The sequence below is a fragment of the Perna viridis genome, chromosome 6 (assembly GCF_037379345.1).
Source record: "Perna viridis isolate PV_CMFRI_1.1 ecotype Kerala chromosome 6, ASM3737934v1, whole genome shotgun sequence".
NCBI classification, from domain to species: domain Eukaryota; kingdom Metazoa; phylum Mollusca; class Bivalvia; order Mytilida; family Mytilidae; genus Perna; species Perna viridis.
In genome coordinates this window covers 33107115-33131293 of record NC_142450.1, presented here as the reverse complement: position 1 = coordinate 33131293, position 24179 = coordinate 33107115, and the positions used below count along the sequence as shown (strand labels likewise).

General features: G+C 33.2%; 2 long non-coding RNA genes across 4 annotated transcripts; one reads left to right on the top strand and one right to left on the bottom strand.

Moving 5' to 3' along the window:
* The first annotated feature begins 469 nt into the window (after positions 1-469).
* LOC148614620 (uncharacterized) lies at positions 470-19363 on the top strand. 3 transcript variants are annotated; one of them, XR_015923734.1, is made up of 6 exons: positions 470-1224; positions 9566-9694; positions 10604-10684; positions 16280-16308; positions 17277-17534; positions 19245-19363. It is a non-coding gene; the product is annotated as an uncharacterized LOC148614620 (long non-coding RNA). The 3 variants fall into 3 exon arrangements; XR_015923736.1 differs by lacking the exon at positions 470-1224 and adding an exon at positions 7278-7346; XR_015923735.1 differs by lacking the exon at positions 470-1224 and adding an exon at positions 7290-7439.
* LOC148614619 (uncharacterized) lies at positions 18161-22061 on the bottom strand. The gene is made up of 2 exons (XR_015923737.1): positions 21965-22061; positions 18161-20076 (listed from the first exon to the last, which is right to left on the bottom strand). It is a non-coding gene; the product is annotated as an uncharacterized LOC148614619 (long non-coding RNA).
* Positions 22062-24179: the final 2118 nt, after the last annotated feature.

Genomic DNA, 24179 nt, shown 5'->3' with positions numbered 1-24179 from the left:
AGAATGCATTCATAAAAACGATTAACTGTACACAGTGAAAAATTCTACGTAACATTCTGCCACACAATAAGATAGAAAATATTAGGGAGGAAAGCGTTTAATCGCCTGACACATGAAACTAAATGAAAAAGCATAAATTTTACACAATCAAATTAAAAACATTTGAGATGTTTTATTGTAGCGCCTTGTATAAGGTTTTCGTTTGGAATAATGGTTGTATTATTATTACTGTCTCACAAATCCTTTCCGAATAGTTAGGTAACTTTAAGTAACGCTGCGAGAATGATAAATTTGTAAGGAGATTTTTAAATATTGTTCAGCTTTAATAAAAGGAACTCTTAGGAAAACATTTGAAATGAGGTTATTTCTTCATCATAGATTAAGTTGGGGGTTACTTGTTTTCATTACTGGTAAAATTTCATACAATTTGCAGCCTCCAATTGATGAAGTAATGATATGATAGGGAGTAGTGAGTATGGTGAGAACGAACGGTTAGAAAAGTAACCGGAAATCAACACAAAAATGTGAGCAACGATTCAATACATTTAACATTAGCATTATGGCCATAGGTGTTGTTGATTGTAAAACAAGAATGTGAAAGGCCTAATGTTCTGCATACAACATATTCGTTTTTCTTTTTTTTTTTTTTTTTTAAAAAAGGGCGAGAGAAATCGGCAAATGTAAAACTTGTGCACGTGGAGCTCTATTCCTGAAACCATGGCTGGCTGATATTTGATTAAGAACGAGCATCTTTCAAATATGCGCTGGAGAATTCACAGAGAAAAGTAAATCAGTTGTGTTTCACATTGTCTATCCTGAGATAAATGTATTTCGCATTCCCTTGTCTCTTAAACAACGTTTGGTTCAAAATAATCATTTGTGTTTTTCTGTAGAAGCAATACACACATTTTTTCTGGTTTATGGATTTGAGTAAATATTTGAGAAATGATTACTATAACCATATGCATGTAGCGGGGAGTGTGGTAATATAACAATAATACTGTCAGTCCGCTAACTACTGATTATGGAGTCCCATAAAGCTGTCAGTCCGCTGAATGCAGTGCCAATTGACGCCATGTTTTATTACTTATAACCGGACGGCACTAAGCAAGGGTACTTTAGTTCACTCAACATAAGTGCAAAATTCACCTTGGGATCAACCACCTTCAAGGTCAAAGGTAGAAGCAACATACTAAGGTTAATTCCTTTCAACCTTGTTAAATGGTGAGTTTCTAGAATATACATGTACATGAAATATTAATTTTGTACCTCAGTTATGTATTTAAAAAAAAAGATTTGTATCTTCAGCTCGGAAACATCTTATGTGAAATAAGTTTTGAGCAGCGATCAAGACTAGCGGTACCAAGTATCTTTTATAAAATCATAGAAATATTGACTGATGAGTAATTTATGGACTCTACATAAAAGGCAGTGGCGAATCGAAGCGGGATTCCGGGGTTAAGCCCCCTTTTTATTTGAAAAAATTGCTAATTTTGTGTAAAATTCTGGTAAAAATGAGCAAAATAATGCCCGGAATCCTCTCCCGCAGTTTTCAAAATATCCTGAGCCTTTAAGGTATACTTGATCATACAGTCACAACCGACATGTGTGGTGCACAACGATTAGCTCGTTACTTAGTCCAGATTTCCCAAATAGTTGAGCATTATAATGTTAACTATTCATGTTATGCCAAAACAAAATCGGAAACACTCTGAACATTATTCATAACAACTTGCCAAATCTTGACAGAATTGATTAACAATATAATTATTGACTTCTTACATACCTAAACCGATAAGAATTAATGGCAGAAATACCTTCTCCGATTAGGAGGGGAAAATTAGGAATGTTTTCTTTAAAATATATGAGTTAAGAGCTTTGTATAGTCCTTCAATACACTACCTCAAAATTAGTTTACTATAATCTAAATACACGATGTAAATGTGCAGTAATCATACAAGTAAGGTTGGTGTGAAGGTATACATTGTTTTATAATTCTGTGACATTGATGGTATAGCAAAGTTGATCAAGTACAAGAGTACAGATATAACCAAAATACAACTCCACGGTCGGTGAAAAGCGCTAACTTAGGTAAAATATTTGCAGGTTGAACCACATATACATCTATATCTTTCCTGCGGAGGACATAAAAATATGCATGTTAACACATATACCATATCATTTAGTTTTTACGATATTCGCCGAAGAGGCACTAACCAACACGCAAACAAAAATCTATACAATACATGTATGCATGTATGAGAAGAATGTATACTTAAAGATAGAATTTCTACCTTTAAACTAAATACATGTAGCTATTATATCTCACATTGAGGATAACCAGATAAGCATTTTCGTAAAAGAACTAAAGGGAACTGATTTCATACTGCTACTACAAACAAAAGATTTCGGATCTTATTTCAAACATGAAAAAGATATTACGAGTATTTTAAACAGGATAAGACTCTGATATAACAAGTATATAAGTGATTGCTGAAAAGGAGATAAGGATTCAGAAGGTACCAAAAAGCACTTATTCAATGATAATGCAAATAGTATGTATATAATTAGTAGAATTACTAAAGTTACAAGTGCCCACTTACTCAAAACGTCGAACATCGAGTGCTTCTAGGCTGAGGATTGTTTATACATTGGGATGATGGGATATATCAACGGAAACTGCATCTAGTTCATTTATCACCGAGTTTATAACAAGAACAGATTGCACGGGTGGAATAACTATTTCATTTTTGATAAGATCTATATAAAGAGGGGTATACGGACCGAAATATGTCGAATAAGAAAATGATCATGTAAATAAAATCCAGGAAAAACTATTTGATCCTGGTACCCCACCCCCCACCCCCCCCCCCGGATTCAAATCAAATTAACATTGATCGGGTCATATTGTTTACACTGTAAATTGGCTATGGTTTCGTTGAAGGTTATTTTTAATTCTATTAACGAAAAAATATTTAAAAATCATATAAAATACTGTTTGGTTTGGACAATTTTAGAATGAATATCACTAATTGTAAATGTAATTACTTATATTTCATTATTGTGCCCGTTGCAGTCACTGGTATGTTTGCGCTGTTGTATATTCTGATCCGAAAACTATTAAATACTGAATGGAGGATATAGAAAAAAGAAATGGTAAATAACGATAGTGTATGTATATGAGGGAACATAAATAACATATTCAATGGAAAATAATACAGACAACTCCCAACCCAAAGCTACAAGCGAAATCTGATGCACTGTATGACTGGCTCATTAAATCTATTATCGTAATTAACTTTTTGGTGACATACTGCATGATGAGTGAACAACGGAGCAGGGATAGCCACATAATGAGACCTCTTCCATTCGCATGCATGCATGTCTTATCATGCTTATGCATACCGCGATGCACAATTGCGTAATGAGGAACAATTACAGATCCTTTGCACTTACATTATGAAATATTACTTGAATGAAACATAATACTACGTTGACATGTTTTGAACGTCTGCGAAAACAATTCCATACATTCAGTGATGAAGTGAAGAATATTTTCACATTGCTTTTGTCACGATGTGTTTTGCAATGTTCTGCCAAGAAAATTGTTTTGGCACGATAAATCTGGGTTCCTTAGGTTATACGTCTCCATACATCAACAAAACCTGACAGAGTTTTATGAAAAATACGGAGATTGTTTTTTATCGCCTGTCTTGGTGTGTTAAGATTAGCCTGTGTTGAAAAGCCATGATTCACTGCGTTATGATTACCCTTATCTACCGCTTTTGACATATATTTTCGTGTTAGAGTCGTTATCTTTATAATTTTGAAAGAACAAACTTTCGACGTCCCAAAGCCGTTATATCTTGGTTCAATTTAAAAACTCCATTGATCGATTTTAGCAAATATTGACAAATTTTGTTTTACTTTTCAATTCAATAAACCGCTGTGTTGTAACGCTGGTTAAAATAACGTGCTTGTATTTTCTATAAAACTTCCATTCTTCTCAATAAATTGCTATTGCAAGTAATACTCTGAATTTATTGAAGGGGAAAATGTCTAGCTGTGTGCTCCAGTTGTATTTCCGAACCATCAAGTACAGCTTATGATTCTATTCGATGAATCTTTACAAGATTTTAAGAAGAAAATCGATCCCTTCTTTCCATCAATGGGCCAAAAAAATGACAAACCCTATAACCTTCTGTTACGCAAAGTGGCTGCGAACAAAAGTACGCAAATTTGTGTCCTGTGTCATATAATTATCTTGCCAAAGGTGCACCAGTGACCCTGGCCATCGATCACATAAACGTAATCACTCACGAAACCAACCGCAATTTAGAAATTTAATTCAATGCAAACAGCTTCGATGGTTTGGTCAATATCTACGCTCAATTTTCGCACTGTTTCTTTTTTGCTGGTTGCACGCTGAACAAATACATATCGTATGGTCCGGAGGTGTTTCTCGAATAGCAAATAGCTATACAGTTTGGTCTGCATTGTTCTTACAATAAAGGTTGTTAAAGTCTTTTGATTTTTGCAAGGTTTTGTTCAAACATTCATGGTCGATCTGTAGAACAATTAAGGGTTTTAGGGTGCACATGAACGCTGAATATCAGTTTATTAGTAGCACATAGTAACGAACACTATTATAAAATGCATAACGGAAGTTGTCTTTGATTATGTTCCATGTATTTAGAAACAGAAACAAAGTAAACTGTTGTTTCCAGGAAATCAAATCCATATACCATACAAAACACATATGTATCATCTTTGGAAACAGATTTATGGCAGATCTGAGTACTCTAACAGAATTTTTAAAAATATAATACGTAGTCAGTATACCTTACGTGCTTAATGACTAATTCGAAAAATAAGCAGAACGATAGACAGGAATTTTATTATACAGTGCGTTGTAGAAAGAACTTCATCATGAAACTGTTTTAGTCATGTCCTTAACGTTTCCAGCAAGTAGTAGTCTTACCACGTCATTATCATCTCCCATATGGCTTATTAGCGAATCGTGTTCGATGAGCTAAAACTGTATAATTTCCTATCTGTTCGGGGTATGCTAGGCAATGTTTGGAGCATTCTTATTCTATAAATACTGGCAAGCTTAATTAGGCTGTTGTCTTATCTCCCTAACCTCCATTTGTTGGTTTTCAGATCTGATAAAAAGTTCCCAGGTCACTGCCTACTGACCTTTCCAATATAATTACGCTACTGTTTTTTCTTGAACATGACGCAGTCGCACATGCGTAGCGGAAATAAGTACACTGCACCTGTCTTCTGTTTTTCACTGGCGTGTAAACGGTTTTAACAAGGCTGTTCTAATCCGCATTTATCAAATTCTTCTGATACAGCTTCACGATATCGGTAAAAGATTTGGCGCCATAGTATATATAAATTCATTCCAGTCACTGGACGGATGGTGAAGTCAGGGACTGACCTTACATTTTTAATGTAGTAACATATAACTTCAAAATGGAGAACTCTAAAACTCTAACGATGCTTAAAACAGCTTCCCCAAATTCGTACTAAGGAATGTTTTGATTGTTTTGGAAAAGACTTGCATTAAATTTCATGTTACGACTTTTGCTCACTAAATTGAACCCGGACTTGTTTTCTTTTAGATGAATAATTTTCGCAGCCTGCATATACTTTCTCAGAGATAACAAAAATCCCTTTTCAAGTTTGAATGCATATATACGAGAAAATACAATAAACAAACCAACTTGTAGATTGCAGTCTTATTTTAGTCTATACAATCACTATCCCTCCATTTACGTCATTAACCATAATCTGGCTCGAACTCTTTGTACACCATTAATTAATCTTAATAGTTACATTGACTTTTAACACGAAAATAGACTTGATAAATGTAGAGTTTAACTTACTGGAAATGCTTAATACTATAATAATTGATTTACGTGTTTCCTAGACTAATTACACATTGATAAATCCCTGAAAAATCACCTTTATACACAAAATTCATTTTAATCACGGGAGTTACCAGTATCATGGGCGTTTGACTCGGACTGGAAGAGAGGGTATGCTGAATTTCTGATGTTCCTGTTTTATGAATTTCCTGTATTATCAGTGGCGGATTCAGAGAATCGCCAGATGCAGCCCACCCGGGGACACAAAAAATCCATGATAACATATTTCAATGCATACTGTTACACACAAGAAATACTTTTTTTCATAATTTTGCTAATTGATAAAGGGACTGGATCCCCCGGAGCCCCCTGGATCCGCTTATTATTATATATGTTGATATTTGAAGGTATTTGTTGTATGTTCTATACGAACTGCAAAACATCAAATGCCGTCAAATTCTTTATTTCAGAAGGTACAAATCTGAACGTTTAAATATTTTTTTGGTCATTTCGTGCTTTTCTTCGTTTTCTTCCCGATAAGTCGGATACCTATAATAGGGTTTGTTAGAAATATATGCTTTTGCAGTCCAAAACGATGCTATTATTGTCATGCAAGATAAAACAATTTTGACTACAAATAAAGAGTTGTACAAAGCCATGGAGCCAATGCAAAATATCTAATAAGTGTCAATGCTTTCGGTATTACTATAAAAATTTTCACTGAGATTAGGCTTTGAAAATCTGTTACATTATATCTACATGTTAAATATTACATATTGTAATTTATCAAATGTAAAGTCATAGGGGGCTCCAGTGAGGCGGACATAAGACAAGAATATCAACTTGTCCTTTGTAAAACTCAGTGTTGGACTTTTGATACATGTAGTACAGTAGGCCATCGGTATGGTCATTGAGCACCACCCAGTGCTGTTAAAATGATTGTTTCTGTAAGTTACTAAGGTATTGCTGTTATCATACATAATCATTACTGAAGGGAAACACTATTTGAGTACACAAACATGATGTAAGCAAGATACCATTCGATTGTTTTATGGGATGCTAGGAATTTTAAAAAAGTCCATATAGTTTTTTGTTCCATTCGTATGATTTAATGAGAGAAATTGGAAATTGTCAAATACAGTACATGTACGTCATCACTTTGAACGGGTTTCAATGTTATAATGTAACTATATAGCATTTATTTGCCTTCAACGATTTAAAAAAAAACGAAATTTCATTGAAACCATCAGTGCTAGTTCTCATAAACTGGTAAAAGTCTCTTTAATGGGTATAACTGATACCTTCGATTTCCGAGCGACCGGAAACATTCGTATTGATCGCGCATGCTTAGATATGATTGACAAGAAATCAATCCATCCAAATTTTTATTCTCCTTCCTGTTTTTGATTACGAATTAATGCATTTCTAGCCATAAAAGTTCTCAGAACAGTCTTGGAAATTCGAATACAAGTTTGTACAATCCGAGGAGAGAACATTGCCATTACATACGTGTAATGTAACTGAAGCACAACATTGTCGAAAACTGTATATTTGTATCACTTGGTTTGTAAGCTTTCCTTCTAATTAAGCGCTGAAGTGTTATTCCCATAACCGTTTATAACGATGAAAAATATTGTTTCAGTCAGTAATGAATGATTTATTTTACTTTTCCAGTAGCAACAGGCGGTTTTATTCTAGTTTCATGAAATATTTTAGAGTCTAGTATGACTGTGTCAAGCTCTATTTAAGAAAACATTTTACCCAAAAGTAGAAAGACAATTCTTGTTTCGAAATATAAACGTGACGACTTTATCTTTATAAGTAGTTTTTGCTGTATTATACCAGACAGTGTGTTGTATATACGAATGGTAATATAGATGCATGTTTATAAAAATATGGACATTCTACAACAGAAGTGGCTTGGTACTCAAACTCAGAATTTTTTTACAATTTGCTTTCTCCTTGTTGGGACACTGTTGTTCAAACAATTTGTTTTCTTGACAAATTATAGTTATGACACTAATCTGTTGTCTTTTTCAAAAGCGTTTGGTATAGAGATTTAACACATGGAAAAATATTAAAGCAAAATAATTAAGACCACAACTTGATTCTGTTGGCCAAAATAAATATTGCATGTACGTAAAGGAGTCAAGGCCTGTAGAAAACTCCTTTCAAAATAGCCCTTTTCAACCCAATGAGATCGGGACTTAAAATCTCCAGCATTTTATTTTTGATATTTAAGTATGCCCGTAAGGTGATAAGAGTTGTTTACAATTAAGTTTAAGTCTTGTTTACATAACGCTAACAAACTAAAAAGGACTCCTGTCACTTTTATTAATTGAAAATCTTTGTCCGCCTAGTGTTTACTTGACTATTTACCACCCTGCCGTGGCACGACTCAGCTATTTCTCAAATACACCGACTTACAGTGTTTATTTAACTTATGAAAAAGAAAAGACGAACTAAAAGCAAAGTTTAAAAGATCAATCTAGTGAAAGTATATAAGGTCCTTAAGGCACTATAATGGTCATCAGCGACTACACTAACACTGGCACTACTCTGATGTTTCCATCTTATTTACACATGAACTTACTTTTCACTTTTCTCGGACTACAGGAAAAATTTAATGGATTTGATGATGGGGTTTTTTGCATCTTTTATGAGTCTTAAAATGACTGAAATCATGAGGCTAATAGAATGACCACATACATGTGTATATCTAGCAATAGGGTTGCGCATAATCGATTTGACGTTTATTAAGCTGCTTATCAATACATAAGTAAAGTAGATTTTAATAACTGCTTCATCTGAATCTTTTGGTGAGATTTAGGTTTATGAATCCTAACTTTTGGCCCTCATTTATTGTCTTTTAATTATCGCTCCTTTCAATCAAAGCTGGAGATAATTAATAAACGGAACACTCCTAAGATAACCGTAAACATTGCAATATTTTAGAGAAACGCTTGTAAACACTGACCGCTACATTTATTTTTCTGCGACTATTTTTCTTAAGCGACAATCCATACATAAAGTTCTCATACACTACAGAAAAACGTGTATATACAGTCGACTTACTATCAAAAAGGCAAAGAATATAAACGTACGCTATAAAAAGTAAACTAAGAATACTTCTATAATACAAAAATGTTCGTCTTGTTACATATATCTTTCCTGTTTTGTTTCATTTAGATTTTAGGTTTGTCTGTTAGGTAACAAATTCAGGGGTATTTTGTTTTAACAAATACAAATGCATAGAAAGAAGGAGAATATATCTTGTCACTTAATTCCAGGGAATGTATACAATGAGTGTGGTTAGATTTAGTTCTATCCCACACAAACAATGTGTCCTATACTGTTAACTGAACTATGCTTTATAGGAAAAATGCCTCAAGAATAAAAGACATAGAAAACTATTCACCTTATATATTTATGTTTAAATTAGGGTAGTTTAAATTTTGACATTTTTATTTAAAGATTAAAAAAGATTGTAGATTGGGTTTTGTGTGTCCATAATTTATTTTCGTTGTCGAGACTGAATCGTATTTACTCTGTGGATTTAGATAGCAAAGTGCTTTCTATAGTTTCTACATGTATTTGTTTTAATTATTTGACACGTTGGGATTTGTCAATAAGTTTTCTATAAAACAAATTTAATCACTTTTTATAACATCATTATTTTTCTTTTGTAGGCAATCTTCACATTCCACGTCCTGGGAGTCTATATCAAACAAGTCCGAGAGTTCATCATTCTTTTCTATAATGAAGTCCATAGGCCTAAGTTGTTTATAGCCAGGCACCGTTTTGAAACACTCTCCAAGGTTTGAATAATATTTTAGCTATAGATGTCACATAGGTACCTCCTAAGCATGACGGACGGGCAGACGGGGATGCTACTAGATCTGTTAGTGACGCAGATAGAATCAATCGGTCTTAATCTTTAGCATATAGCTCAGATTACACATACATACTCATACCAGTACTGTAATTTGAGCAACTCAGAAAAGATCTGTATCAGACTGAGAAAAGGCTCACTTTATCTAGCAATTTAAGGTACAATTATTACACTAAATATACTATTTCAAATAAAAAAAATTAATATCAGTGGCAATAACACGTTTTACATAGATATGCCGGCTGTCAAGTTAAGAGTAAAAGTCTAAATTCCGCTAAAACTATTTACGTTGGTTAATACGTATGCTACTCAGCTAATTTTTGCTTTTAAATGAACGTTAGTGTTTCCAGTTGCCGACATAACTTGAGCAAATATTTCACCTACAACGATAAAAGGTGTCTTTGGTAAGAGAGTGATGAAATTCGTGTTGGTATTCAAGCAGTTTCTGGTTAATCTTTATTGAGGTTTCATTATTAGGTGTCATCCTGACGTTTGACGAAGTACTTTATCGTTCTTGATTTTTGCTGTTGGTTTTTTTTTTTTTGTTTGTTTGTGTGTTTGATTGGTTGTAGAGTTCGTTGATACTGCTTTGCGAAATCGTTAAGAAAATTATAACAGTAGCTGTAGAAACTTTTACATCTCATTTCAATAATGTCGACGGACCCCTTAGACAAATATCATTGTCCTTTTAAAGCTATTTGTCATGTGTATATTCATTCTAAAATACCATTCATCCTAAATAGTATTGTTGCCATTTGTTTTTGAACAACGAATATTATTAATGTTATTTTCATCACAATTCAGATATTGAATTGTAAGGCTACGTTTCCTTCAGGTCACGTCGCTTAATTCCGGAGGTATTCGGAAGACACGGGGACATCAAAGAACGACCCCGATAAAAAGAAAAAATAATCAGGTATGAACTTGTTAATTTTATTTATCTCATCCTGTCAAGTTTCAAAAGCTCTCTATTTATCATTTATTGATTCTTTTTAAACCCTGCCCTCGTGGAGATGGTTCCGAGACCATCGGCTGCTCGGCAACCACGTGGTTTTTGTGGCCGGTATTATCTAAGTTTATCTTGACACCAAGGACGAGATGTTTGTGACAAACTTTGACGACAAATTTTCAAACACGGTGCAGATAGATTGATGCCAAGTGCCTATATTTGCTATTGTTGTTACTTCCGGCTTCAAATATTTACACACGAATGGCGTTTTCGTCACATTTGAGACATGTCCTTTGCCTCCTGTTCGCTTATACTTATATCTTATGCTAGGCCGCATTCGTCTCGAAGAATACATTTTGTGATATATACACGTACCTACATAAACCAGTTGACAAAAAACAATTTGTTTTAATTCATAACTCGTTTTTCTCAGGAAAAGTTCGATATGGACTACGATATATCTCATATATACGATATATTACCAATCACTAAAGCTTTACAGAGGAAGTATAAGGCGATATCGTTTCCATTTCATTTGAGACATTTTAACAATGTTGACCATCAGGACAGTACTTCTTTAAGTCACACATGACATTTGTAAAAAAAGTGCTTCTTAAAATGTAGACGTCGTACATTGTAAAATTCGTGTTGGTTACATGGTATTTTAATTATTTTTTTTCTTGGTGTTGTCCCTTGATATTTAATAACTTTCCTGTGACCCTTTTATTGTACTTCTTTTTGACGCATTAAAAATTGATGACAACTGTGGTACTAACTACCTTGAATATCCTTGTGGGGATTCTGCAGGTAGGCTATATTTGTTGAATGTAACCTGAAGAAGTCAAGTATAGTAACTACACGTAGCAGCTTAGGTACTGCATCGTTCCGAAATCTAATCATCTGCAATCGGTATACCGACTGTAGAATATGATTGAGTCTGCAATTATTGCAACTCCAGAACCTCTTCATAGTTTGACGCTCATTGTAATCTTGATTATGGAATGGATAAGTGTAGGCATATAGAGCTATTGCGCTTTCAGCCTTAAAAGGGAATTGTTTTGGCTTAAGAACTTAATTTACATATATGCATTGTTTAACTCTAATGGTTGAAGTAGGACTGTCATTTGGCTATGCAGGTTGATATTCTTTAATGTCTAGAGCGGTGACCTTTTTCAAATTGATGATAGAGTTTATCATGCATCTTGAGAACTCCTGTCGTTTATCTGAATGGTTGTTCCTGTCTTATCAGTTGTTGAATTGCTGTTCAACAGTGTCATTCTTAAATATAGAAAACTATTATGAAGGAGTCCTTCTCTTTTGTCCTTTCCCTGCATTTTACGATTCTAAGATAAATTGACATTGTTCTTGCAACTTTTTGTGCAACAGAATCGTGTTCAAGGTTTTGATGAGGTCTATTTTTTTGTGTGTTTGCTTTAATTTTTGGCGTATGTTTTCTGCACTTTATATCTCTCTCGTTTATTATAGTTGAAACTAAGATTTGTCATAATGTATATTTCTGATACTCTATAGAAGAAGACTGAGATATTATACATTTATATAGACTACAATCGCCAAAAAGTTGACATAGAAGAATATTTATTGATGAGTACATCGTACATTTTACTTATAGCCAGTGACATATTTCTTCAAAGGTAGTAATGTGCATGCATGGGAAAATATAAGCTGATATGGCAATTCACTAAAAACATTTTCTCTTGTTTGGAATACTAAGTACCGAATGGGCCATTCTGATGATTTTGATTGGGGTCCGAATTCCTCATGCCTTGTGTTGATGTTCTGTCTACATTTTCATGTCTATTTTTGTCGTTTCTGTAGCTTATCTCAATAGAAATATTTTTTTTGTGCGTTTTCTTTAATTACACGTCATGGTTAGGACTTAATCTTTAGCTATATTCGTACACTGTTTTGACATTATGTATTAGTGGGTCAAAAAGTGTTGTGTTGCTTACAATGGACATCGTATTGATGTGCAACATGTGTCTCTTATTATAACTTTGGAATGTTATTTCAGCATTAAAAGATGTAAACACGTTGAAGAATTTCCAATGCCATAGTGCAACGGAGTTGTAACTCATTTCAATAAGATATTACGGTTTATTGAATAGAAGTACCTTTATACGCTTCACCATAAAAAATATGATGAATTTGGTTTAATTTACCGTGTCTTAATTGAACCAATACAATTTCAAAAATCGATCACGTTCGTAGAACCCTTAATTACTGCAACGGATGGTCTTTTACCAATTAACTGGGTAAAAGCACACGCAATGCTGGTAACAAGCTTGTATAATTACTTCTTTACTCCAATGAAAGCAGGCATTTTCGCTTAGGTTTATATATTAATGAGATTTTTCTTTGCTGAACAATATCCGCTTTGAAATGAAATCCATCGATCTGATGTGACGTCACGACGAGTATACATCGATCGAGGGTTCTGAGTACATTGAATGATAATTGAATGATATAGTAATGATAAAAGGATTAGGAAAGATCCGACCAGAGCAGATTCGAGCGACGGAACATTCATTTGGAGCAGAAACAAAACAACGAAGCTCCTTATATGTTGCATATTCTGGATAATGTTTTTCTACGTCTACCTTCTAACTTTGGACAGCCAATGCACTATTATGTTCTAGAATCAAACTTAAGATAAAAGCTTCTAGAATGCTTAGAAATATTGTATATATTAAGAACGGTTTGGGTTTGGAAAACACACCATTTTATCTGAGAGAGACTATACTTTAGAGATCCATGGCAGTGGTATCTTAATTTTAAAATCGTATCCGGGATGTGACCATCAGTTGTTGTTCTGTATACCTTGATCTATATCGAATGTTATGCATCAAGATACACACGAATAAAATGCGTACAGTTTATGATCTGGCATGGTTGTTATACACAGTCGATATCATTTGTTTCGTGGTACAAAGATTGCGTGGTACTTGCTACATAAGGTAGAATGCGTTCTCTTAGTATCTCCAATCATGCAAGATGACAGTGCAGATATTTGTACAATGTATAAAATTACTAGTTGAATGCGATTTGTGTAACATTAACCACAAACGGTCTTATAGCGCATTATGTTCAACTTCTGTTGTTAAAGCATACGAACAAAATATTTTTAGAGACCAATCATACAGTAGAACTCAGCTCCAAGATCTGTTTCAATGAAGTTTTTAGAATAAACTGGAAATATAAAACAATCTGAATTAACGTAATTTTAAAAGATCTAGCTATGACACTAAAACTCTTTCCGTGTTTATTTCAAGTATGAAAGAAAATCAATATGGCGTTGATCCCACCCGTCAATTTGGAATTTATGTTACTTGTTCAGGTAATACATTTGGGATTATTATTCTATTATACTTATGCGGACAAGCATTAAACGCAACAGCCACCCAGTAAAAACGTTAACCGTTGTTTGCGGCGTGTACTTTACGGTGAAGTAAACCTAGCATGAAATGACGTCATGATTCAATTAAAATTTGCATGCATGAATTTTCATGTTACAAAATCGTCAGGGACACACAGGATGATTATGTACACGGTGTTTGTTCCTGCTTAAAAGAGTTGAATGTGATTCGATTTGACGGTAATTACTTGCATGCTATTTCATGAGCATATAAGGAGTAATATTCTAAATAAAGAGGTCGGGGTAACGATACGCTAAAAATTGATAAATATGGCATGCAAGTGTCAGTATATGTGTAACTTAATGTTGTCATTTTGGAGGTACCCAAGTGTAAGATCAGCCGCAGTATGATATTATAAAATACAGGGTCTCCTCTCAACAATTTACATGTATACACGGTATAGCGAAACGCGATTTGCTGCTAATCTTTCTGCATTAAGGAGGTAGACCAAGGATAAGGAACATAATTTTTGACATCAGCCATATGTTTGTATCATATTCAATTTCACCCAAGCCTTTCAAGCTTTCCTTTGAAACAGAATTAAAATCACTTCAAGTTACTTTGATGCTTACATGAAGGCAATGTAAAATGGTGAATGCAAACGTTCCAATGATTTGCAAGAGTTGTTTCTCTTACCCTAGGTCTACCTCCTTAAGTAACTGCTAATGCAATAGGAATGTATTTTGCTTTAACTCTCAAGGACCCAATATTCCAAAGAACTTTTCAATTTGAATCTTTATTCGATGTCTAGCTGTACAATTATTGACAAAGCAGACTGTTTAAAATTTGGATTTCGAAGTAGATTTAACAAATTCCTGAATATGTTAATGCTTCATCCTATTATAATTGTTTTGTTCCAGATTATTGTTTATTTTAATTAATAAAGAAATATACAGTCATTGGTGTACGAATGCTTGTAAATCTCCTAAATATACTATCAGTCATTGGTGTACGAATGCTTGTAAATCTCCTAAATATACTATCAGTCATTGGTGTACGAATGCTTGTAAATCTCCTTGATTTGGGCCTTTTTTTGTAGTCTTATTTTTACAATCGTATAAGGTTCAGATTGGTGTTGCAATGAAATGTTATTATAATTATCTTTGTTTTCGTTGTTGCTGCTTTTATGTTCATTGTTTCAGATAGCCATATTGCCTTTTACTCAATTAACGGAAGTAGTTTAGATAATCTTGCAGATGAGACAAAATATTTTCAGTAAGACTTCACGTCTTCTGGATTGACAACGACCGAACTTTACTCTTACCGGATTTTAAAACTCCATTGCACTATGACGGGTGGCGCTGGCGGACTAGAACGTGCTTTAAGGGGCACCTAATATCTATCCTGGGTTTTCGTTGGGTTCCTATTGCAAGTGTTTTGTAGTTTTGTGTTTGCCGTCTTGTTTTTTTTTCTGACCCTCAATTAAATTTTATGTGCAGTTATATGTTGTTCTATCATTTATTCATTGTGGATTCATGACTGTTTCCTGTTTTCACGTTTTGATAATGTACTGGGATCAAGATGTTTCTGAATTACATTTTATTTTGAAGCTTCAGTACTGTTTTGTCGATGTTTAGCCTCCACACTAGGTAAGCCCAATAATAAAATGTTGTTAGAACATTATTCAGGTAGCTGAGAGAACCAAGTTCATATAAAATTGAAATAATTAAAATAGAGAAAAATTTCTCTTATTTAATCAAGTAAAAGTGCACTGTACTTTGCGTGTGTATGTTTTATATTTTATATTTAGACCCATCCGTCTTAATTAAGTAAAGTCTTTTTTGCATGACCATTTCATTTTCACACATATTTTGAGGCCGCATATTTCGTATGTTAGATATCAGTTATGAAATCTCCGCATATGGTGTTTGATAAATGTGTTCTGTACGTGCCACGATATAATTATAGTTAAAACTGATGGGTTAATCAAAACCATTTAAGGGACTATTAACTTATTTCATGCTCTTTTGCACATGTCACAGGAGGCAAGCGATATTATATACAGATGTTTCGACGATATCGATAAAAAAAAATAATGGTTATAAGAGTTGGTGTCGCAAATATATTTGTCGCGTCTTCGAATTGACGGACGGTTTTATCACGACGGTTTTTTCTTCTCTTTTTGCAGGTTGAAACCAGATTTTACAACAACAATCAGTAAGTTGCATTCGATTTCCTTCAACGACTGTCAAACTTCACTTTCAGGTTGTTTGTATGGTCTGTATTACAACTTCTGATTGTAATAATTCACAATCCAACAACAACCAACTTTAAAAAAAACAGTGACATTCTTTTTTTTTTTTGTTTGTTTGTTTTGGTTTTTTTTTTTTTTTTTTTGGGGGGGGGGGTGGTTTGTTTGTTTGTTGGTTTGTTTTGTTTTGTTTTTTTTTTTGTTATATCGATGCTGATTCATGATTCGAAGAGCAAAAATCTAGCACATCCACATATCGTTGACGGGTCATCAAAAACATTATCATTAGAGCATATTGTACTGTTTCTCGGAACAGGTTTCTTCCTTTCTAGATAAGATCAAAGGGGATTTATCAAGTTGTTGCATTCTTTTATCAGGCTCTGTTGCAGTTTTTTTTATATCTTAATCTGGTGTATTTAGGCTTCTGTCATTGTTTTCGGACATAGCTTTCTTGTCTTCTGACATTTTGTTTTGATTTTTATATTATGTCTTGTCTTGAAAAAAATGTAGTCTTCCATTGTAAGATTATGCTGTTTTAAGTGAATTCAAGGGTAGTGGTTTTTGAGGGTATATCCAAAACTGAAAAACCTAATCAAAACAATGGGATACTGAACCTCCACACACAGAAGTAATAGTCAAACCGGACACAAAACCAAATATTGGAATCGTTGACCTGGTGTGAGACGACTATTTACGACATTCCCCTGCTTGAATAATTAATTTTATGTAACATTGCAAGCGAATAACAAAATGCTACTAGTATTCTGGAGAAAAAATAGGGTACTTAAAAAGAAAACATTCAGTGGATACTTTTTCCAAAGAGTTCGATTATAAAAACACAATACAGACTACATGTGCACACTATTTTATCTAATAATGTGTCAAAATCAATTAAAATCAATCTGCATTTAAAATTGCATACATTTTATTGCAGCTAGATGAAACGATACTCACATACTCCCGACACCTGAACTACCATTTATTCCTTTCAACTTAACAGTCAGAAGTGCAACTAAACTAAAGAGTGAAAAATTTGAATAAAACCCTATTACAGACTTGTCAGAGTCATATTTCAAGTTTTAAACCAAGAAGTTGTGAAATTGATTCGTTTACCGCTGTCTCGTTCGATAAGGCTTTTCTCGGGTATATCTCTTCACTGCAGACTAATATTGACTCTATCTCAACACAACAGGTAAAAATTAATGATCAAAATCGCTTGACTTTTAATACATTTATACGATAAAAGTCAGAATAAATCATAATTAAAAGATTGATGACAAAGACGAGAAATTTATCTCGTTATGGTCCATTGATTTTGTTTCTATTGACGAACACTGTATATAAATCCATTCGTAATCGGTAGTATCTATAAATGATTATACGCTCATGAAGATACGGGTATTTATTATTGCGTGGGGTATTTCAAATTGGAAAGCCACCCTCAAGAATATAGTATTATAGCGCAGCCAATATGGAAAAACTTATGCAATTAATATACCATAATTCATTGACCAGTACATCATATTGACCTAGGCCAATTTGAGCTTAGCCCGGTCAGTGTGATATATTGGACGGGTAAAAATCGTATTGGACGGCTAAATCTCGTATTTGACCGGTAAAATTCATATTAGACGGCTTAATCCCGTATTGGCGCACAATTTTTTATTCTAAATTGTATTGGCGGTTTTTATCACATTTAGGCTAATATTCGATAGTTAGTAAAAATATACAATTTTATTATATTTACTCGGAAATTAACTGCGAATTTATTTGAAGTAAAACAAAGAAAGACAAACAAAAGACACAAAAACAAAAACAAAAGATATCAGATTTTTTTATGAAAGACAATTCAGTTTTCTATTATGCATTAGCTGACACTTCAAATGCCACGTCAGTATAAGAACAGCAGGAAATGAGACTTTACATTAATGGGTAAATTAATTGCATTCAAATATTGCAGTATTCTACAATTTACATTTATTTTGACAACATGCAGTATAACAGCAACAAACACTTAGATATAAGACCTGTAAATGCTAATATATTCCATGTATACTTGGTACTTCAGAATTTTTTCGGTAAAAATTACTCCATTTTCAGACAAAGCACCGCTGTCTGTTTACAATGACTCTGCATAGATAATTCTATGTTTGTACTACAGCCGTTGGATAATTGAGAACGATACATCATCACTATACTTATATAAAGACAAACTCTGTTAAAAATAGCTGACAAATTACGGATGAGGAGGTTTTTGGCATCAATATTTTGCAGTGTGTCATATTCCACACTGAAATGCAGACATATGTTGCATGATGTGCACAATGCAGTATTATATGAAATACCTTTGACAATATGCATGCATTAAGTTGCACATTTAGTCCTTATTTTCGTATGAGACCCTCTTTGTTTAATTATGAAATCTTTTTAATATCAGTATATCAAGTAATAAAAATGGCGTGATTTCATACTGCATTTTGATATCTATGCATAAACAACGTGCAATGATAGGTTTTAGGTTACCACAAATTCGTAAATCAGTACTTTTTGAAAGTATAGACCCAAGTAAGAATGATGAACGTGTTTCAAAACAATTGCTGCAAAAATGTGCAACAAAGGCTTCGCTGAGGTATTTGAAATCTGAACGGATGGAGTCCTTAATCCATTTTTTTTTATTACATTTTACAACACTGATAGGTTACTAAATCCAAATACGGTAGGTTGCATTTTAATCATTTATACCGAGTTCCTCAATAACAACGTCATGAAAGGAAACTTTGCATGACACTTGAATGGGCAAGTACTCCTCACAAAGAAGCTGTATATGATAGCGTGTTCAAATTCTCGTTATGTCGAAGGTTAAACGTTTTATTTTTTTCTGTTTTCATTTTTTATATGGTAGGCGTAGAAAGGATATGTGTACAAAATCTACACGTTATCATTCGATGATAAATGCAAATCGGCGCTTTGTCAGCGAGAGTCACAAGTGTAGCAGATTAAGAAATTCCATAAAGAGGGCGTTGGCTTATCTCAAAGGGACACACTATAGTGATTTCCTATAATCTTCTTTATAAGCTGTTAAAGTGTTCGAGTACAAGAGGGTGCCATGTGCCCCCCCAACCCACCTTGGATGAGCCTGTTATAAAATGACTGGTCATCGTTAAACACAGTATTCAGCAGTCTATTTGTCATTTGCAGTTGTGTATTAAGAGTAACATTGAATATTCTCAATTATTGCGAATTTCTATAATTGCTAATATATGGTTGCCAAGACCTGCTTTGATATTTTAAGTAAAAGGAATACTTTTTTTATATTACTAAATATAAGTGTATTTTATTGTGATAAATGTAATATATATTCTTTAATTCTAAAGTTAGTCATTATTCTTAATAGAATGGCACTTGTAATTTTAATTGCTGTTATTATAACTGTATATTTGTCATGTTTTACATGTGGTGAGACTGTAATAAAATATTGAGTCTTGTATCTATAATAGAGTTTCTGCAATAGTTTCTGATTTCCATTAACAAGTATATTTTAATAAAAGTTCCATGAGAAGGCACTACTGTACACTCAGTACCCTTTTCTCGTGTGAAGACTGATTTGTTGAGCTTTAATTAGCGATCTCATATTTTCTAACAAGGTCAGTATCACCAAACGTTTTTCTGATGATTATACTTGCATGTTTATAATTACTCAGTGCGTGTGTTCCAGTATAATTGTAACTTTCTCGCTGAAATTTAAATTTTAAATATTTATTTTTTTTTGTTTGGTATGGATAACCTTGCAACGAACTATTTCAGTATTTATACACGAAACTCTCGGAATAGGTGCGGTTTTAGTGTCAATTCATGTTGCCTATTATATGGTATTGCCGATTTTGCCTAAAAACGCCGCATTGACGAATTCTTCATTTTTTGCAGAGTATAGGTACAACATTATTTTTTAAGGAATATAGAAGCAAGCAACCTTGGAAAAATAATTTATGTTTCAGTTGTCAATCCTTTTATGGATTTATGGTCTGCTTATATCACCTATTATAGATATCAGCTTTATCAGTAGTAAGTAACCAATGTTATTCTGATAAAACAACATTTTAGGAGGATTGGTCAATGTAGCTTATTTAGGCAAAACTGATTACATCATCTAACAGACAACGGGATCAAGTTGACACAAGCACCAAAGTTACCATCAACTTTTATATAGTTCAACGATGTCCTTTTCTTCGTGTTTCTTTTTACCATCGTTTCATATATAAGACTCTTCATTTTTGCTTGACTGTGTGTTCACGAAACTGGTTTGTTCCTAAGTATATTTAACAAATCATATATAGTCAATGCGCATGGACTTTTTAGTGGTGATGATATCCAGCAAGACTCTCGTTTGTTATTCTAAAGTGTATTAAGTCAGTCTTTCTGTGGCGATCTGTTAACGACAGCCAAAACAAGATTGCGATTCTGTATGCACACATCAGATGCCATTAGTAATATCTACACTTGCATGCTCTCAAAGCTAAATTTTTGGACTTGCTAACACTCCGAACCAAAACTATTACAATGTAAAAGAATAACCGATTGCAAAAAAAGTCAATACATAGAAACCATTAGAAAACGCACAGAGAAAGTGAAAATCGATTAATCAACTGTAAATCCATTGTTTTGGTGAATGTAAAAATTTCAAAACTATCAGAAGTTTTGGTAAGGAACCGTGTTCAAGTTTTTCTTTTAAATTTCAGATCATTTTTATTTGAAGAAATAACATCATCTTTAATAAACTCTCAAACCACGAAGAACAAATAAAGCAAATAGAATAAAATGATTGTCGATTAAATATTTGTTTAAGTTATTGTGTGAAATAGTAATTAATGGGCCTTATATTATGACAGGTACACGTAATTATCAAATTAGCTAACTCATTGTGTTTGTTTATCATTGATGATAATCGTATTTTACTCAATTATAGTATTTGTTTAACAAAATATCTGCTCGGATGTTATAAGGTGATTGTCTTTTTTCGGAATGTCATATTTGATAAAATTTCTATAAATAGTAGCCAATTTTACAGGGAACATTTGCATTGTGTTTCTATGTGGTAGGTCGATAAACTGGATACTCGCTTCTGGTAACTTTAAATGCTTTCTCATGCCACTAATGAATGTTATAAAATAAGGATAGAAACTTGGACTGGTGTGATAACGTGATTCAAAAACTTCTTCCAACATATATTCAATAATGATGAATGGAGTTTAACGATTGTTTTTTTTTTTCTAATCAATTTCCAATTTTAACCAATATGAAATGCTTCAAATTTAGTTTTCACAAATATATCCATTCTAAATCTCGTCCCTACTTTACAAAATCTCTGCCAAAATACGTGTCAAAGTATTTGTCGGGTGGTGATAAAAAAAGTAATGTGCACCAACCATTCATTTGATATTTTATTCTCGAATTATTTCTAAGGTTTATACCCAGGCAGAGTTGTCAATTTTTTGGCAATACGTTACACACAGACACTTTTTTCATGATGTTTTAAATTGCAATAGTTGATTAATTGATCACATTAAATGCTAATTAAATGTAAAACTTAAAATCAAGAATTTAAGGTTATCATTGAACACTTACCTAAATGCGCAAATACTACACTTCACACAAATGTACATGTAACAAATGACATGCAAAAAGCAAATTCGTTATCTGATAAAAAGTTGATTGAACCTGCTTGTCGAATTATACTAGTACATTTAACAAATAAAGTAACATTGGTCGAATAGGCGTATGTAATGGTATGTAGTGACATATGTAATGGGTTCTATGTAGTGACATATGTAATGGGTTCTATGTAGTGACATATGTAATGGATCCCATGTAATGACATGTAATGGGTCATATGTAGTGACATATGTAATGGGTTCTATGTAGTGACATATGTAATGGATCCTATGTAATGACATATGTAATGGGTCATATGTAGTGACATATGTAATGGGTTCTATGTAGTGATATATGTAATGGATCCTATGTAATGATATATGTAATGGGTCCTATTTAGTGACATATGTAATGGGTTCTATGTAGTGATATATATAATGGGTTCTATGTAATGATATATGTAATGGGTCATATGTTATGAATCCTATGTAATGACATATGTAATGGGTCCTATGTAATGGGTCCTATGTATACTAGTACACTTAACAAATAAAGTAACATTGGTCGAATAGGCATATGTAATGGGTATGTAGTGACATATGTAATTGGTCCTATGTTGTGACATATGTAATGAATCCTATGTAATGACATATGTAATTGATTCTTTATAATGATATATACATGTGCATAATATGATATGTCTCAATTAACAACAAGTTATTTATATTTCCTATTGCTGTTGTTTCGGAATGTATTTGTTTTAGATCATATTTACTTCCAAACATTCATCAATTATTCATCATACATTCGTGCTTTTTTTCTCAATGTTTCATCAGAGTATGAGTTGTAATTAAAACAAGGGCGGTATCAATCATATGAGAGGGCTGCATCTAAAAGAAGGGCACCGGAAAATTTTTGCTAGTTTCCAAAACTAACAAATATAATTCATTTGGTCTTCTAATGGCATCCGAAATAATTCTAAACATGGAAAACATAGACCACATCTGTTAATATTTCGTGGAACGTTCAATGGAGACGGTTGTATTTTAGACAGAAAAAAAACAACAAATCAAGTTTTTGTGACTTATTTTCAATACATATGTACTAGGAAAAATCAATTTTGACATGTGTGTAAGTGTCTGGTAAACACACGTACATATATATGATCTGGCAGCATGCGCTATCAAACAGTAATGTCATTTCATTACCAAATATTATACGTTAAGGAGAAAGTTCTATTTTAAGGTTTGGTTACAGCAGTTTGCCTTGACATTTGAATTTTTCATTGATGTATTTATTCTTTATTATGATTTCGTTTTCATAGGTATCTGTATAAGTATCAAATCTTCTTGTTGGAGTTTTAGAACAGTCAGCTATTTTGTCGCTTTTGTGGCAAGTATAAATGAACTTTATATATTGCAGCAATTTTAATACATTTATTTTTATCGTATAACTCGCAAATAATGAAACATCTTCAATATACGCAGAATGTCGTATCATTTTTATGCCATTTCTTACATGTATAATTAGACGTATTCGGAATCATCCCTAAATCTTTTTCATCTGTTTCTGCTTTAGATATTAAAAATGCTAAACAGGAGACGATATTGTAGAACAACGTGTGTATACAAATACAGCAATGGACACTCTGAATCTGTATAGTAAAAAGCCTAGTTTCGGGATAAATGATTTTATGTGATGCCTCGTTTCCACAAGTTTCCCGATTAACTTTGGATCACTGACAAATAAAGATATAGATATCTTTGTGGGCATCCTTCTATCTATGGATGCACTGAGTTACTGCTCTTCAATTTTGGTTGCTTTGACGTTGTTCATCTTTGAAACTGGTGACTTCTCCATTTTACTCCCAAATTGTGACTGTATACGTAGTTCAAGCAGAATTTCCTTTGATCAACTGCTCTTAAAACTTGGTTATTGTGTCCCTATGCTTAATTCTAAATGGTACGTCTTTGCCTTAATTACTGCTTAAATTTCATGAGGTTGTGGTGTCATTGGGAATGGTCCATTGGATGCTATTTACATGTAGTTGTATAGCCATATGATGTATCTGGCAAACACTGTGAACCGGGGTATCAGTCAGGATGTTAATGGTTCGTGCCATATTGCATCGTGTTCTGTCCCTATAAAAGAATTGTGGGTTTTCACAAATATCTTACTCATTTTGTTT